The sequence below is a fragment of the Eufriesea mexicana genome, unplaced genomic scaffold, assembly GCF_001483705.2.
Source record: "Eufriesea mexicana isolate 0111107269 unplaced genomic scaffold, ASM148370v2 scaffold8845, whole genome shotgun sequence".
Taxonomy (NCBI): Eukaryota; Metazoa; Arthropoda; class Insecta; order Hymenoptera; family Apidae; genus Eufriesea; species Eufriesea mexicana.
Window position 1 is genome coordinate 116,148 of NW_016916586.1, and position 15,848 is coordinate 131,995.

At 32.7% G+C, this 15,848-nt stretch overlaps 1 protein-coding gene across 1 annotated transcript in view; it reads right to left on the reverse strand.

Moving 5' to 3' along the window:
- The window catches only part of LOC108553011 (hemicentin-1), a 123,674-nt gene that overhangs the window by 66,672 nt on the left and 41,154 nt on the right, over positions 1-15,848 (reverse strand). The gene's annotated exons all lie outside the window — the stretch shown is intronic.

Genomic DNA, 15,848 nt, shown 5'->3' on the forward strand with positions numbered 1-15,848 from the left:
TCCTGGCCAAGGTTCCAATACGAGTTTTTAATTAATTCATTTATTTTCCTTTAATCCATTCCCTATTTTCATCTGTTGCTTTGGGAGCCGCGAAATTCTAACAATAAAACTCGTAAAGAAAGTTAAAAATCATTAGCTTCGAGATTCTTCGAAATTATTATCATAGTTAATTTAGGGGATGAGAATTTAATTTATTACTTTACTATTAAATAGTATACTGCATACAGTAATATTATTTCAGTATTACTTATTCCATTCGTGAATTAATTTCAGAAAGTCTGAGGGATTCCCCAAATTAACTTTCTATTCATTTCAATGATCAGGCCCACCAATTAGGGCCCTAAATTAAAACGTACATCTGTTAGTGGTGGATGAAATATCAATAGCAATAAGAACAAGTCTTTATTTAATTACAAAAATAATCAAACACAAGTATTAAGTATAAATCTAATTAACGCTAGAACTACCGATCTTTAGTGGGCATCTAACTATAACGTGCACAGATTATGGTCATTTCAGCGATACGATGAATATGAGTGAATATATTGATTACAGTTCTTTGAGTTCTATCAGTTGGTACCATTTTTATTCTTAAAGCAGGTGTCTGTGTTCGATGATTGCGAAAAGAAAAATTCTAGAACCAGTCATTTTCACTGGGTTGGTAGTTCTAGTGTTAATTTTTCGCAATCTCATACTCACACCTATTTTCACTATTACAACTCAATTACAACTGACCTAAGCCCAATCTCTCTGGTTTGTTCTTTCTACTTTCATCAATACTTCAATCATTACACGCATACTCATTTATCACGATAACCTGAATTCATTAGATATTGGCATCTCATGCATACTTGTCCCACTCATCCCTTTCTTACATACATAGTTCCTTTATTGTATCAGCACATATATATCCAGAATCTATGTTAACCATTACTACATAGTGTCATCGTATCATCCATGATGAATAAAAGAAAATTGGAATACTAGTTACGTAGAAAATAATCGAACCACCCTGTATTTTAGGTTTTTACTGTATTATGTACTGTATTGTACTGTATTTTAGGTTTGTACTGTATAGGTTTGTATTGTATTTATTGTTAATACTGTATCATTGTGTGTCTTAGTGTCGATAATAATTTCCGAATTCATTATTCTGGAAACTTGAAGAGTATTAATGGTAATAATTTTTGGAAATGAAGGTAAGTGACATAACAGTCACTAAGTAATTTAAGGTTCTATGTAGTAGAGTTTATATTAACAGAGAAAATTATGGGAAAAATTATGGGAAAAGTGAGTTTTCAACCAGCAGCCCCGATTTAGGCAACCGTGTCTTCAATCTATTTGCTTCCAACTTCGATTCAATATCCCGCGCTCTTTATTTTGTTTCTTCGGCAAGTAACTGCCGTTTTCAAAATGTCGAATATGAATTTCGATGCTGCTTTGTGTCGCTTTCAGGCTAACAAGAAAACTTCGCTCCTCGAAAATTCAGGTTGTCTTGAAACTTGGTAGATTTTACAGGGGATCGGAACTGATATCGGATTTTTAGACAGTTTTAGCTTCGTCGAGGGAAACTCAAAGAACACAGTACTTCATTCGCGCTATTCTGCAAATATTTGCAACGCAATGTCCCCATTATTCGTCAAAATTCCCCTAGTTGACGCGATACATTCTGCATACGAGTTTTTTCCCCAATTTTATTATTAATTCAAGGATATCCCAAAAAATTACTTTCCTTGGTGATTCAATCGTAATTTCTGTACTCAACCCCCTAATACAGGAACGAAAATATATTTTAATAATACTTCTTATTCTATCTTCTAATGCAAATATGTATACTGTTTTATGTTTAGAATATACTTATTTATTATCAGAATATTGCTGTAGTTTCGATTTCAACTGCAATTCTAATTGACATTTTCCTTAAAAAATAGTCAGAATGATAAAATATAGTTTTGAAAAATATACAGGGTGTCTCAGATTTTTGTGTTCACACCTTGTCAGTAGATTATGTATGTTTAAATAAGACAAAAATGTTATATACACACAGATTGTTTAAAATTGCAGGAATGGGTGCAGCAGGTTAGAGCTTTCCTTCTTTTATCTTCAGCTTTCCTTATTTTCTTATTTTTATCTTTTAATTTCATATTAGATGGTAATACAGCTGACTACGTGATTTTTACAAACGACTTTCTAGAACCAATTTTTGTATTCATACACACCGCATACTCCTATATCCTTATACATTTTATCCTATATTAGTATTATTCCTATATTTCTATGCTCCTATATTCATACATACCACTACTATACACTGTCAAGCGTCCAAAAGTTCCACGTGCATTCTAGGAATTTATTCATTCATTCTTCTCACACTATTGGCACTCTAGCATAAACATCATTCCAACGCTCATCAATCGCGTTGACAGTCACTCGGTTCACTCGCCAATGCCACAAAATTTAATTCAAAAATTACGACAAAATCGCAGAATACGAAAGAAACGACTGTCATAAAATCTGCAACATCGATTGTTAACACTTTGACTGCCACGCACTATGCTACCCTGATAAAATTTCCATTTATTCTTCGGAATATATTCACGAATTTATACCTAAATTATTACTGTCTTCTATTCAAAATTCCCTATTTATTTACATTGTTCAGATATTCAAAAAATGGTTAGAATAAGACAAATATAAATTTAAAAAGTTACTCCAGTATCGTCAGGCACAGGTGACCATCATGGCCTCACTGAGGAGTCAAGCACCGATCACTGATAACCACTATGACAGTCAAAGGTGTTAAACCAGGCATACTGATTTTCAAATGCACTCTGTTCAAAAAGGAGGCCTCAAAATTCCACTATCTTTAATTCTCGTTTATCGAATCTCCCCAAAAATCAAACTCTGCTTGCATCGTGACTTACGGATCACCCTATATACACTCTCATGACCGAGAATACAAATCCTTCTCACAAGCAGTCTTTAATGTAAACGCAGCGTAATTAATACAGGACGAATGTTCATGTCAAGATAAAAAGGAAGAAACGAGAAATTGGGTAAAAATTGCTAATTCATCATGGCTCGTATAACCAGCTTTCGCCTATTCGCAAAAACAAATTTCGCCTGCGAACAGCTTAACTTTAACCAACTTATGCGAGCGTCACCAGTTTCCGAACTTGTCCTCTGCGCGCTGTCGTTCGTGAAAACTGCAAATTATTCCAACGGAGCGTCGTCGTCCCATTTTCCTCGGGATAACGCGAACGAATCCAAGGGGGCGATGGGATAGGGGTGTCTAATTCCGGCCGGGGACGGAGCAACGCGTTTAGCAAACGAGAGACAGAGGTTTTTCTTAAACTACGTGTGACAACTCGCGTTCAAACTCGATCGTCGGGAATGCTTTATACTTTCCCGCCACGAGACGACTTGGTGCACACGCATTGTCACGTCTTAATAGGGTAACTTCATAAGGCGCATTTTACTCGAAAGAGACTCCAGTTGATTCGGATCTTATCTCTTCCTTCGCGAGGAATTAAGGAGCCTGGAATTGGGAAATGGCGTAATTTGATGATGATAATGATGACAATGGGGAAGTGACGTGAAAATATTGTATATTTTTTAATTTAGTAATAATACTGGAACTAACGAGTACATTTATTTATAATTGACAGATAAGAATAATTAAGGCAGTATGATGGAAATAGGTAGGTATATAGGGGGCGCCCAAAAATTGTGATTTGTGTTAAATTTATGTTCCCTGACCAATATGTTAATGTATTTACCATAAATGAAAATAATTTGGTGCAGAATGTCCGAAAAAAATAGGTATATACTGGGTGTCCAAAAATCGTGATTTGGATTAGGTTTAGGTTAGGTATATTCTTTAATTTAACAATAACACTGGAAGTAACTAGTATATTTATATGTTATTAACAGATAAGAGTAATTAAGATAATATAATGGAAATAAATAGGTATATAGGAGGCGCCCAAAAATTGTGGTTTGTGTTAAATTTATGTTCTGTGAACAGTGTATTAATATATTAGTCATAAATGAAAATAATTTGGTGCAGAATGTTGAAAAGAAATAGGTATATACTAGGTGTCCAAAAATTATGACTTAGGTCAGGTTTAAGTTAGGTATATTTTTTAATTTAATAATAATACTGGAACTAACGACTACATTTATTTATAATTGACAGATAAGAGTAATTTAGATAGAATGATGGAAATAAATAGGTATATAGCGGGCGCCCAAAAATTGTGATTTGTGTTAAATTTACGTTCTCTGACCAATATGTTAATGTATTTACCATAAATGAAAATAATTTGGTGCAGGATGTTGGAAACAAATAGGTATATACTGGGTGTCAAGAAATCGTGATTTGGGTTAGGTATATTTTTTAATTTAACAATAACACTGGAAATAACGAGTGCATTTACTTATAATTGACAGATAAGAATAATTAAGATAATATAATGGAAATAAATAGGTATATAGGGGGCGCCCAAAAATTGTGGTTTGTGTTAAATTTATGTTCTGTGACCAGTGTATTAACATATTAGTCATAAATGAAAATAATTTGGTGCAGAATGTTGAAAACAAATAGATATATACTAAGTGTCCAAAAATTATGACTTAGGTCAGGTTAAAGTTAGGTATATTTTTTAATTTAATAATAATACTGGAACTAACGAGTACATTTATTTATAATTGACAGATAAGAGTAATTTAGATAGAATGATGGAAATAAATAGGTATATAGCGGGCGCCCAAAAATTGTAGTTTGTGTTAAATTTGTGTTCTCTGACCAGTGTATTAATATATTAGTCATAAATAAAAATAATTGGGTGCAGAATGTTGAAAACAAATAGGTGTATACTGGGTGTCCAAAAATCATGATTTGGGTTAGGTGTAGATTATATTTTTTAATCCAATATTAAAATTGAAAGTAACGACTTGTATTACATATATTCATGTACTATCCATAATTGACAGTAATTAGACTAGCATGATGAAAGTAAATAGATATATACAGGGTGTTGAAAAATCGTAACTCAATTGATAGAATAGAAAAGAATATTTTGTCGCTTAAAACTTCTTTCTCAAAAAAGAATTGGTTTAAAAATTCATATTATTAAATATATACAATTTCATCACTTGCTTCTTGTTATACCTGTTATTTTATTCACGTATACGGTATACGTTACTACTCTCCTTTAGCCAATATTTCATTTAAATCGTTTCGTGAATGAACTTCCATTTATTTTTATCTGTGGATTCAGCTCATAAAATGTTCGCAAGTATTTCCACGACACTAGAACTCCCTGATAGTATTATCTAACACGACAAAATCCATCGATAATTTATCCGAAAGCTGTTGCATATACCCCGTGAGTCCAAAAATAAGTAATCTAAAACCAGTCACTTTCGCTAATTTTATAGTACAAATAAAACTGAACACAGTACTTTCGCCTACCTATTTTAATCGACCTCTCGTTTTACTTTCTAAATAAAGCCGCGAAAGTTACTCGTGCCCCGCAACTATTCATTTAAAACCCTAATTAACCCGAATCGTTTGACGCGTCAGCCGTTGAAGCGTGAGGCTGTTCGAAGGAACCGACAATTCCGGAGTAAAGCACGCGACAATTCACCGACACCGAGGTCTGAACGACGCAACTTCGGCGAGTGAGATGTACGAAATTACGGAAACGAAGGAGGAACGTGGAAGCTGCACGCGTCTTGCGAGGCTATCGCGTTGCTCAGGGTTAAGGAGAGTCTTTCGAGACATTTACGACCACGTAAACGAGCGGCACAGGCTCGAAAGAGGCCGTATTACATGCTGAAAGAACTTCTTAAAATCCTGTCGACGCGGACCGGCGATAAATCTCAATTATTTCATTTCTTGGCTACCACAACAGACTCTGTCTTGTGGTCTGCACGGACGATCCAACAAAATGGCGCGTCAATGATGGCCAGGCTGTGGAAGCACGTGACTTTCTGGGTTTGCGAAATATTATCTATCGACTTATGATCCATGTAGTCTAGATTTATGGTTGGTTATAATTTGAGAGACTAGAATGTACATAGATTTGAGATAAAATGAAAAAGGTTCCTCTTGATTGTTAGGTAAGAATAGAGTATGAATAATTATTAGATCTTCATTTTTAATTTTTAATTTGAATTAATGTTTGCGTTATAATTCTGTGGGAAGGGTTAGTGGTTCTTGGTCTAATGATTTTTGTCTAAGTTCACATAATCGAATATTTTCAGAGCTGTTGATAATATTAGAAAATGTTTTAGATAGGAACTGAATGGTTCCAGGAGGTACATAGTTCGATAAATTTTGGTAAATATTAATATTAATTAATTGTTCAATCTACTAATTGATGCAGCTCGTCATTCTCTGTATGAAGTATCGAATATTAATTAATATACTATGCTATATTAAATAACTTCTTCGCTATAATCTGAATAATTTTTATTCAATGATAATGTGAAAAGTTATTTAATTTAATACTACTGGAAAATTTTCAGTGGTAGGCAATTTCCAAACGCAGTTGATTATTTTAATGCATAGAGCTAGCTTGTGATATTTATTATTAAACGAAAATGAAATTGTAAAAAGTTATTGCTGCATCGAACTTCGTACACTTTCAGATAATGCATCAGGGGAATATAAATTATTCTGGTTCCGAGATTAGAGGCACTATCCGTCCGTATCATGCCTTGATAACCCTTCAGTCACTTAAGTAATTCTTAAGTAAAGAAGCAGTTCGTTTAGAGGATATAAAAGTTCCCGTACCCAGAGTTTTAATCTTCGTAACAAGTTTCACTTCTCGAATTTTAAATTTCATACCAAGCTCCGAAAAATGATAGCCACTTTAGTACTTACTTAAATAGGGTTTCTAGTGACATTCATCCCCAAAGATAAATTTTCCAGACAGGAATCGAATTTCTTAGGAAATTAAGAACGCTGTTTATAAGAAGCATACTCGAGCTTAATTTTTTAATTCTCAAAATTTTCGAGACTCTTCTAGAATCTTATAGACTGATTTCATTTCGTAAGAAATTTTGAATAAATTTCAAAAAATGTCAAATCATCGAAGAAAATTAAGAAAATATACGCAAAGTTTCAGTTTTGAGCTTTCCAAAAAGAATTCGACATGAGCATACTCAAGCTTAATTTTTTAATTCTCAAAATTTTCGAGACTCTTCTAGAATCTTATAGACTGATTTCATTTCGTAAGAAATTTTGAATAAATTTCAAAAAATGTCAAATCATCGAAGAAAATTAAGAAAATATACGCAAAGTTTCAGTTTTGAGCTTTCCAAAAGGAATTCGATATAAGCATACTCGAACTTAATATTTCAATTCTCCAAATTTTCGAGACTCTTCTAGAATCTTATAGACTGATTTCATTTCGTGAGAAATTTTGAATAAATTTCAAAAAATTTCGAATCATCGAAGAAAATTAAGAAAATATACGCAATGTTTCAATTTTGAGCTTTCGAAATAGAATTCGATATCTCGGCGTTTCGGGAAGCCCATCTCCATTTTCTGTTATCTCTATTTCCCTCTTTATTATCTCTCTCTGCTAAATTAATTCCAAGTATTCCTCCCGCATATACAAAATTCATTTCTACGTCGTTTCCAGTGAAAATATCGCTCTAAAATCATACATGGCGAATTAGCACGCATCAAACCGCGTATAAAACTCGTCGCGTTTATTCTTTATTAAATATACAGTTCACTGGCACGTGTAGATTCGTATCGCGGGCGCAAACGTTTCGTTGCAATTATCGACGGCTACTTATATCACGCAATTTTGCAGGACGAACGATAGAGAATATTGAATTTCCTATTAACGTCATCGCTTGTGCGTTGCCTACGGAAATTCATAGGTTGGAACGTATACATCTGTCACGGTAAATGCATATATGTACCGCCTGTCCATTTCCATCAGCGATAAATCTTGGAACGTCTATTGATTGCAATTATTGCATGCAATATTGGATCGCCTTAATCACGCAGAATAAGGCATGTGTGACGGCAACGAGCCACCATGGGCATTGCGTTCGCGTTAATTGTTCGCCCACTTTCACGTTTTATCGAACAGAATTAACGATTACGGCGCGCTTAGGCAAGAAATGGCGACGCATTATGGATTCCGTTGAAATTACGTTTAGTGCAAGAGGGATTTCATATCGACGGAGCATATGGTCAAGATTTTACTGGAGAATTGCAGTCGAAGGTGCAGATAAATTCAATCTTTCATGGGCGCCTAAATTTATGGGATTTTGGGCTTTAAATTTGCTCCAGATTATTAGAGCTTTGGTGGATTTATCATTGATCTGTATCACTTTTTATATTGATTAACAGGAGGACTATTAGGGCAATCAGAATGACTGGTTTTGGATAATGGATTGGGTTATAATTATATTTTTACAAATTAAAATTCATTTAAATGGGAGTGGTTTCATTATACTCAACTGTATTTAATATTTAATATCTGATATTTATAAATAATTATTTATATTATATTTCATATAGGAGTGGTTTCATTATACTCAACTGTATTTAATATTTAATATCTGATATTTATAAATAATTATTTATATTATATTTCATATAGGAGTGGTTTCATTATACTTGACTGTATTTAATATTTAATACCTGATATTTATAAATAATTATTTATAATATCTTTCAAATAGAAGTGGTTTCATACTTCACTATATTTAATATTTAATTTAATATTTAATAAATGATATTTATAAATAATTATTTATATTAACTTTCAAATGGGGATGGTATCATTATACTTCACTATATTTAATATTTAATATCTGATATTTATAAATAATTATTTATATTATATTTCATATAGGAGTGGTTTCATTATACTTGACTGTATTTAATATTTAATACCTGATATTTATAAATAATTATTTATAATATCTTTCAAATAGAAGTGGTTTCATACTTCACTATATTTAATATTTAATTTAATATTTAATAAATGATATTTATAAATAATTATTTATATTAGTTTTCAAATTGGAGTGGTTTCATTATACTTCACTATATTTAATATTTAATATCTGATATTTATAAATAATTATTTATATTATATTTCATATAGGAGTGGTTTCATTATACTTAACTAGCTATATTTAATATTTAATATATGATATTTATAAATAATTATTTATATTGTCCTTTAAAGTAGTTTTGTTATTCTACTTCCATCGAGGATATGAAATAGTGTTAAATTTCATTAGATAAATGGGACTTCCAGTTTTATCCTCATCAGTGAAATTCTTCGAATTAAAGCGGTTTAAAATGCTAGACGACAGCTATACGTTTACACTTATCAGCTCGTACAATTTAAATTCGGCCTTGTCCAGAAAACATTCGTTCCCTTATCAAACGACACAGTTTGTGACGAATGTAACTGCACTCTATGATATATTGGAGCTTTCAAAGCGTTGAAAATATCTCGAAACGCAAAACCATTACATTGCATCTAACTGATTAACATATTTATTATTTCGCACGATCCATTAAGCATAATTAAACGCGAATATTTATCAATTAATAGATCCATCTTTTTAGTAAAACTTAACCCTTTCATGCATCAAAAACAATTCTCAAAAATGCTTAAAAATCCTACAAAATCCCTAAAAATAACTGTTGAAGGTATCTTCACCTCTCCCCTATTTTACACATAGTTCCATACAGAGGAAGGTAGAAAATAATTTTCCACGAATAAAATTTTACAATAAAAATTTCTTAAAAGTCCTTCAAAATCCCTGAAAATTAATGACTGAAAGTACCTTTACCTTTCTCCTCTTTTACACGTCGTTCTATAGAGAGAAAAGTAGAAAATAATTTTCCACGAATTACAATTTACAATAAAAAATTTAAAAAATTTAAAAAATTAAAAATTTAAAAGTCCTCCAAAATCCATAAAAATGAATGACTGAAGGTATCTTTACCTTTCTCCTCTTTTACACATAGTTCTATACAGAGGAAGGTAGAAAATAATTTTCCACGTATAAAGTTTTACAATAAAAATTTTGAAAAATCCTCCAAAATCCCTAAAAATGAATTACCAAGGACCTTTACTTCCCTCTTCTTTCATACGAAGTTTTACATAAAAGAAGGATAAAAATAATTCTACAAGTACAAAATTTCACGATAAATGGCGAAAGAAAAAATGTTAGGAATGAAAAGGCGAAGGGATTTTCTTTCCAAAAGCAATCCACAAAGCAGATGTATCGACCGTAGGGCTGTGCAAGGGTCGAAGAATGGGTTGTACGTCGCGCAGGTAGCACAGGCTGTTCCTTGGTCGAAATTTAATAACGATCGAAAGGGAAAACAAAAGGCCAGTTGCATCCAGCGCGATCCATAATACCAGGTTGCCCATCGCGCGGTCTGCCTCGTAAATTCCAGCGCACGCTTATGCGCCGCCGCAACCAGCCACTCGTACAACCCCTAATTGCCATTAGCCGGTAGCCACTTCTCTGAAATTGGTTCCTCCGTTCCGTTTCGTGGCTTCTCTGCTACTCTATGCGCGATGCTGATCCTTCCCGTCGCCCTTTCGGCCCCCCTAAGCGGATACACGCGTTCGCGTTTCTAAAGATCTTCATTTCAGGAAACAGTCGATCCCTGTACACCGAGCGGAATTCCCTGCAGCTTGTAAAGGGATGGTGATTAAACGGTCTCTTTAGAATGCCGGTTATGCTGCGTGTGGATGTATGTACGTATGCATCGATGCTTGAGCGAAAATTGTTTGCTATTTTTCGGGCGAAGTAGAAAATAATTGGTTGGGGTTAGGTGATTTTTGTGTTGGTTTATGTTGGTTTACGAGGGAGTGATTAGTGCTCGGGTTGAGAGCACAGGTATCGACAGGGGTTTGCTCGTAATGGGATGTGGCAAGTAGGATGAAGGTAATTGAATTTTCGTGATTTGCTTGGCGAGAGTGGTATTTGAGAATATTTTATTTATTCATGTGATACCTACTGTACTGTATTATTATATAATTATGATAGATTATTGTGTGTTAGTATATGGTAATACAACGTGTTACTATAGTGCCGTATTGCTACATTATAGTCTTTCTAATACACGCACTATGATAGTTATTATATTATTTTGTTAGTCCTGTCTGACCATTCTTAGGTTGTACTACTTGCTGAATTACAACTCTCTTTGTTCTATTAGTTTTCTATCTATTAACACCTAGTTTTGTCAGATGTATATAAAAATGGATTTATTATTCTAATTTCTTATTATATTATTATAAGTACTCCTATTTTCCTAATTTTATTCGAATTTTATTTTTCTTGTATTTTTATCTTATGAACATTCTGTATATTTATTTTCCCAAAAATTTAATTTCCATCTTAATGAAGGAAAAATATATGAGAAGATATACTAATTTTTATCACGAAATTAATCTACCTATAATTCTACGTGATCCAAATAAAATTATGTAATAAAAATTAGGACAATTTTGTTCATAAGTAGGCTACTTTTCCCCCAAAAACTTTCTCCAAAATTGATACCTTTAAATTCCAGCTTGATTTAAAATAAAGCAAATCTGATCCCTCGTTAATAATAATATAATAAAAATTAAGAAACGAAGATAAAACGATCGGGACAAACGTGGTGCTTGAAAAGAAGAACGGAATGATGAGACGAAAAATGGCGAATTACGCGAAGGCCTTCACCAGGCAATTTTAACTTTCAATTACAGCGTGATGTTTGAAAAATCGTGGACAAGAATCGCGAAAGTTCGTTTCGTGCGAAACATGTCAGAAACACGTATCAAGCATCGATAAGAATGGCAAAGCTGAAATCAAAGGCTGTATCGTTTGGCGCACGAAGCATCGCGTGTCGTTTCTCCGTGATCACGCCTTCCTGCCTTTCAAGAAACAAGAGAGAATCGATTCTACTTTTTGCGATCAATTAAGGAAAAAAGTCTTCAGATTGCTCGTCGATGATTGCACTATTGTAGTGCTTTCGAATTTTTGGCGAACCTTTTCATCTCCAACCTCTTATTTGGCCACTTTATTCTACAATTTTTATTTCCACTTGTATCTATCTGTCGTATCGTTTCATTTACCAATCTTTGTTTCTTGATACCATTTTTCTGTAAAAATTGGCAACATAAAGAGTCTGAAACGATATTTATTGAGGATTTCACTGCAGACGTGAATATAACAATGGCTAAAGGTATTTTAGAAGAATTTAATTCAAAATAAAACCCGATTTCTTAAAAATAAAATTTTTCCTCCATGTGCTTGTAATAGGAAAAAGAAATTATTTCTTGTGGAAATAAAATTTTTGTCTTTGGGTATATCTATGACAAAAGATTTATTCTCGATTTATACATATATTTGTATTCGTATTTACATAGTAAAGGCTAAAGGTATTTTAGAAGAATTTAATTCAAAATAAAACCCGATTTCTTAAAAATAAAATTTTTCCTCCGTGTGATTGTAATAGGAAAAAGAAATTGTTTCTTGTGGAGATTAAATTTTTGTGCTTGGCTATATCTATGGCAAAAGATTTATTGTTGATTTGTATTTATAGCAACAGGAGGCAAGAACTGTTTTCTTTTAAAAATATAATTTTCTTCACACGTGTGCATATAATTTTCCATTATAAAAATTGTAAGAAAATAGCGAGGTTATTTAATACTAATGAAATTAAATAACACAATTTTAACATTGTTCGCCAAATTTCTGAATGCATTACTAAAAATTAATTCGAAGTAAACTATCGATTAAACTTCGACTTACTTCGTCCCAGATTAGGTTCATTTGAATATTCACGTGCATATATGAACTTATCGGATAATCAATGTATTTTATGTAGTCGTGACATAACTATAAAAGTGAAAGTAGGATTGATTCGCACGGCACTGTCGCTGCGACATGGAAAAAAATTATTTCAGAGAGTAGTATTTTATAGCAGTGTGTTTCCTTCGTGCATTTCATTTTATTATCGACTATAATCGTATACAATCACGTGCCGTGATTTGCATATTGTGTCATAAACTTCTTGCATTCTCCAGAAGATTCCGCCTTCTGCTCTTTCCTTTTCCCTGAACTATTACGAGCTAATATTCTCGTGGATTACGTAAAATTCTAGAAATATTAAACATTCCAAGAAAGCATAATATTTAAACAACAAAACGCAGTAACATTATTGCATATTTGAATTACATAATAAATTTAAATTATATACAATTCATAATTAAATTTCAAAGTACACTTGTATTAAAATTGCACAAGATTTATACTTAAATTTCCAAACAGATTCACATTTTAATTATATAAAATTCGTAATTAAATTTCAAACTATTTAGACTGTTAATGGAAATTTAACGATAATAACGTAGCATTGATATTCTAGCAGAAATAAAATATCACAGATATCATATATGCCTTCGTAACGTTTTAAATTAAAAACCAGAGACGGGGAAGCGGAAAAATTTCATTCTTTCATTTCAAAAATAAACGAATCGACAATTTTTAATTTAAGATAATAAAGCTCCGTCTAATGTTACATTATTAATTAAAAATCTTCCTCAAATTCGTGCAAGTTATATATTCGTTCCAAGAATTCCACGTTATACCAATTCAAGTTACCTTTAATACAGTCTAAAAACAGAAGTATCGTACGCCATGGAATCACGAAGAAGTCCAAGAATACCCACGTTCCACGAGTGAAGTACCCTTCTTAGAAAGCGCAGGGTTTCATGTACGACGTAACACGCCATGGTCAGGACACGTCGCACGGTAACATGGCAAAAATTAAAAAATCAGAACGGGCAGGAGAAAACGTTAATCGTATTCAAATTATCGTTATCACACGCAATTACGCGTGGAGCGGTTTCTCTCGGTAAGACCGCGACAAAGTTTCGCCCTTATCGCTAATCCGGGTATCAGGAGCTGCGCCCAGGACTCACGTTCTATTGACTCAAGGCTGCACGTCTGTTAAGTAGACGTAGGTCGACCATCGGAATCGTAATTAACACCCGAGTAGTTGTCAAGCACACGTGTCGGACCCACGACGTGATCGAGAAGACTGTACTTGGGACAAGTCGTTACGAGCATAAGGATCTTATAGGTTTTTAGGAAAATCTCGGTGAGTTGTCTTGTGCACAGGAGTACGTCTTATAGGCTAGTCGGTCTTTCGAATAATCGCGAATTCCCTTTGTAAGACACGAAATATAATAAAGTGTCAGTAGATTCACTTTACCTTCTTTCGCTCCAAGTTAGATTAGGATATCTTTGATACGGATAGCATCAGTAGGTTGCGCCATTAGGGCGCATGTCTGGTCTCGATGCGTAGCCACCTCCTCGTGGTGAGACCTGGTAATTGGTATTCTTTTCCAAAGATTTTTCTTTGCAAAACGATACCAAGCTAGGAGTTACGCACAAAGCTTAAGCTATATCCTACCTCTTGTAAATTTTCGATACTTCGGTTGAACACTCGACCATTTTTGAGGCTCCGAGAGATAAGTGAACGGAATTTTTGTCCATGACGTCAGTAAAATACAGTTATAGTTCAAACAAATGTATAAATAATTAAATTTCTTATTAATAACAAATTGTTCATAGCGTAAATTTATAATAAAAGTAAAAGAATTAATAAATCATTGGTTATCACTTGAAAAATATCATACCAATGTATAAATGAACCTATAATTTGCAAAAATGTAAAAATTATTGCACTTATTTTTAATAACAGATTAGGCACAACGTAAATTTATAATACAAGTAGAAAAATTACTAAATTATAGGTTATTACTAAAATATATAACGTATTTGCGTGAAAATGTATCTATAATTAGCAAAAAGTTAATAAATTACTATATTTGTCGTTAATAACAAATATTTTACAACTTATATTAACGATAAAAGTAAAGAAAGTTAATAAATTATTAGCTACTATTTAAACAAACAACGTATTTGCGTTAAAATGTATTCGCAACTTACAAAAAGCTGATAAATTAATAAATTTATTGTTAATAGCAAATTAAAATTGTTGATAACAAATAGTTTGTAACGTATATTAACGATAAGAGTCAAAAAAGTTAATAAATTGTTAGCTACTCCTTAAACAAACAACGTATTTGTGTTAAAATGTATTCGTAACTTACAAAAAGTTAATAAATTAATAAATTTATTGTTAATAGCAAATTAAAATTGTTGATAACAAATAGTTTGTAACGTATATTAACGATAAGAGTCAAAAAAGTTAATAAATTGTTAGTTATTACAGCGAAAAAGTAACTTTTAAAGGAATCGGTAAAGTTCGGAAATTTTCGCCGATCTTCGGCCGGCCGCCGCTATATAAGGGGCCCGCGTGCAGGCTCGAGCCAGTTGTCGGTTCGACTTCGGGAGGTCCGCGTTAATATTTTTTCTTTCAGGTTCTAATTATTTTTTGTTTCAGGTTTTCATTACCTTTCTTCTTTCAGATTCTATTTCTTTTATTCTAGGTTTCAATGATTGTGCATTCGAGTATTTTGTATAATATTCGAATGCTTCGTCGTTGGTTTATTTTTATATCATCGTTGGCTAGATCAATGGCTATTCAGTTGGCCATTGTCCGCTTTATTAAATAATTTAACAATAATTTCTTTTTTCAGGTTCTAATTATTTTTCTTCTTCCAGATTTTATTTCTTTCATTCTTTTTGTCTTTGTTTCAGCATTCGAGTATTTCGTACAATATTCGAATGCTTCGTCGTTGGTTTACTTATGTCTCATCGTTGGCTAAATCTTTCCTTTCACAAATTTTACGACTTCCGTTCGATTTGTTTTCGTTAGA